Source organism: Scyliorhinus canicula, chromosome 12 (genome assembly GCF_902713615.1).
Source record: "Scyliorhinus canicula chromosome 12, sScyCan1.1, whole genome shotgun sequence".
Lineage (NCBI taxonomy): Eukaryota > Metazoa > Chordata > Chondrichthyes > Carcharhiniformes > Scyliorhinidae > Scyliorhinus > Scyliorhinus canicula.
This window is the reverse complement of record NC_052157.1, coordinates 68,867,884-68,871,248: the sequence shown is the minus strand read 5'-3', so window position 1 is coordinate 68,871,248 and position 3,365 is coordinate 68,867,884.

Below are 3,365 nucleotides of genomic sequence, written 5' to 3'. Positions count from 1 at the left end.
GAGGAATCTTTGCCTCATACTGAAATTGACCTTGGGGGTCGGGTTGAGGGTTATTTTTCCCCATTGAAAAGTTGGCTACACAACTAAAGTGGCTAAAGGGTGCACAGCCTTTTATTTTGCAGAGCACTGGTGGGGGGGGGAGGGGTGGGGGGGCCGGGGGCGGTGGGGCAGGTGGTCGGGGGGGGGGGGGGGGAGCTGTGGGTGTGTGTGTTTTCCCCTTTGGGTAGAACGGCCCACAGATCATGGGACAGTTAAAACTGCGGCAATCAGTGCTTAGTAGGTGGTCCTCAAAGCATATCAGTAGAAAATTTGGAATTTGAAGAAAAGACCAAATTAATTGCTTATAGAATTTGTGAGGCAGAAGGAAATGGATGTGGAACAAATGGTTCCAGAAGTTGAAACTTGAAAAGAATTTAAAGAACATGAGAGAATCAATGATAAGAGGAGAATTTTCAGCCAGTGTCCCCTAAATGCAGTAAGTCGCAGATGGAAAACCACAAGGTTCCTAAGGTCAGGGGTGGTTCCGTTCTGGCAGACTGACATGTAAAATCAGCTTAGACCGCTTGGTTTTGATGCCAAAATTGTGGCAGGTGCCGGTTTCATAACAAATCACAAATCTCCAGGGCCTCAACAGGGGCGTCAATGCATTTTTCGCCGCATGTACCATAAACAGCATTTGCATACCATTAGCAGGGCTGACCTGGTATTCACTGGGGCCTCCACGATTCTCCGTCTCCATTAGGGGGAACTTCCGTTTGCGAGGTTCACTTGTGATTTTAAAAATCAAGAAACAGGCATTGCAGCTGATGTGGGAGAGAGAGAGAGGAGGTACGACACAGAGCCACGACATGGGCTGCGGTCCTGACATTGGCTGGGCTTGCTGGTGGTGGGGGGATCTGATAGGGCTGGGGTGGGGGGGAGGTGATGGGGAACTCCCAGGGGACCGGGGTGTCCAGGCACAGACTGCCATTGCCGTGGCCTGCAAGACAGCCATCTTGCTGCGCACCCCATTGACCGCCCACCTTGGCCATGGTTCTGTAGAGTGCCACAGGTCAAATGGGTCCCCCACCACACCCGCACACCAGCCCCCATCCTCCAGCCCAACACCCCCACAACCGGCTACCACCCACCAGTGGTGCATCACGCGGACATCTAAGGACAATGCCCACAGTAGCCTTTAGAGGGGGGCACCTGACGGGGTCGCGGAGTGTACCGCTGTCATGGGCAGTGCCAGCCGTGGTATCTCTGGCAGCGGAGACAGGCAGCAGGGCCAGAGGTACCCACAGTGCTCAGCACTGACGGGGCCAAGGGTGATATAGTCAATGCCACGGCCTCCTGAAGATTTGGTTCAGATGCCTGGACCGCTCTGAAGGGGCTCTCTAGTATAGGACTGGGAGGTTGTGGTGGCCTGCTGCGCCCTCCACAACATTGCGCAGCAGAGGGACAACATGTTTGAAGAGGAGGATGAACGGCAGGCCTCAACGCCCGGGCCAATGCACATGAGATATTCTGATCACCTCCAGTTCACCGACGAGGGGGACTGGCTTGGGCATGGACACCATATCCCACATCCGTCCCGTCCCCTCCCCACCCACCACCCCACTTCTCCAACCCCCTCGTTAAACATACCTGTCGCATTATGGGTGTGGGCCCTGGGTTGCCAGTAACAGCGGGTATGGGCCATGGGATGGAGGATGATGACAACCCACTCTGCAATGAGCTCTGGTGCTCCACATTGTCTGACTCCTGCCCACAGTAGCACTTTCCACTGTCCACCTGGATGATCCCTACATGCGAGGAGGCCATTCCATTGCATGGCACCGTCGAATGCCTGGGGTGGCAAAGTTGGTCATAGGGGGGTTGGGGGGAGAATGAGGGTGGGACATCTGAGCAGTGAGCGCTGGCTGCAATGGGGTGCACTGTGGTCCCTCGCCAAGCCCACCTCCAATATCCGCCCATTACTCTCCTTGCCCCACCCCTCAGCCAGCCCAGACCAGACCTGCCCACTCCTCACACCCTTCTGACAGAGCTCTAAAGCAGGTTTCACATTGTGCACATTTGTTTAGTTTGAAAACATATATTCATATTTGTGCCCTGGCCCCTATCACTACACTGTACCCTTCACCCATGCCAATTTAACTGGTGTCTAATTTTCTGGCCTTACGGACCCTGGCACTACGTCCAGGTGGATCCCAAGATGATACATCTGGAGTGGAGGCGGCCTGCTGTGATTCCCGCCCTGCGACCTGGGTCCCCTGTGGCTGCCAAATTCTGGGGCGACCAGGCCTGGATAGGCCCGGCTGCTGCTCGGGTGGCCCAGGTGGCATGGTGCCACCTATCCTGCCCGCTGCCCATGTGATGCCCAGGGGACAGGAGTGTGTGGGGAGTGGGTCAGGAGTCTGATGCGCTGCAGTGTTCCGGCACCTCCCCTGTGGGAGTCACCGGCACGGGCCTCGTCACTTCCTCCGTGTGCCCGATGGCCCTCGGGCTACTACATGGGATGGGGGTGCAAGTGGAGTTAACTACTGAGGTACCCCCGCCAACTGGCCCTGCCAGTCCTGGAGGCCCGCTGCCATCTCGACCAGGGTCTACACACTCGCGGCCATGGAGCACAGAGAGTGGACCACTTCCATCTGGGACTGCGCCACATCACGCTGCGACTATGCCACCACCTTCTGGGTCTGTGCCACACCAACCGGTGACTACGCCATCATCCTCTGGGACTGGGTCACGTCCATCGGTGTCCGTGCCATGTTAGCCAGTAGTACCTGGGCCATATTCAGGAGTGCCGTTGCAATGTCCAGGTGGCTTTGGAAGATGGCTGCCTGTGATAGGGCAGCCCTGTCCTGGGCCTCGGCCACTGCCTTCACAGAATGCCTCAAGCTTTGGACATCTTGATCCATGGCCAAGTCACTCGACCCCAAGACCTCCATCAATGATGCCACCAGTGCAGTGTTGGCCTGCAGGGCCGGCCCCACCTCCTGCTTCTACACGCGCCTGCAGGTGCAGGGTGCTCACCAACCCCCTCACGCAGTCCCTAGATCTGGGACTACATCTGCACAATCGATAGGACCATCTGTTCCAGAAGCTCAAAACCCATCTGGATGGCAGCTAGTTCCTGGGGTCAGCCCGCCCTCTGACCGCCCACCCTCTCGGGAGTTCCTACCTCCACCTGCTGCACTGGTGCATGTGTTTCGTGCGCACCACAGTGTCCCAGGAGCCTATTCACTGACATGCCTAACCAAGGTGAGTGTCTCTGGAATGGTGGAGGGAGACAGCTGTGACGGGAAATCTGTGTCATCCCTGGATTCGATGGCTCCCACCTGTGTTGGTCTCATCCTCGTTGTTGATCGACCGAGGGTTCT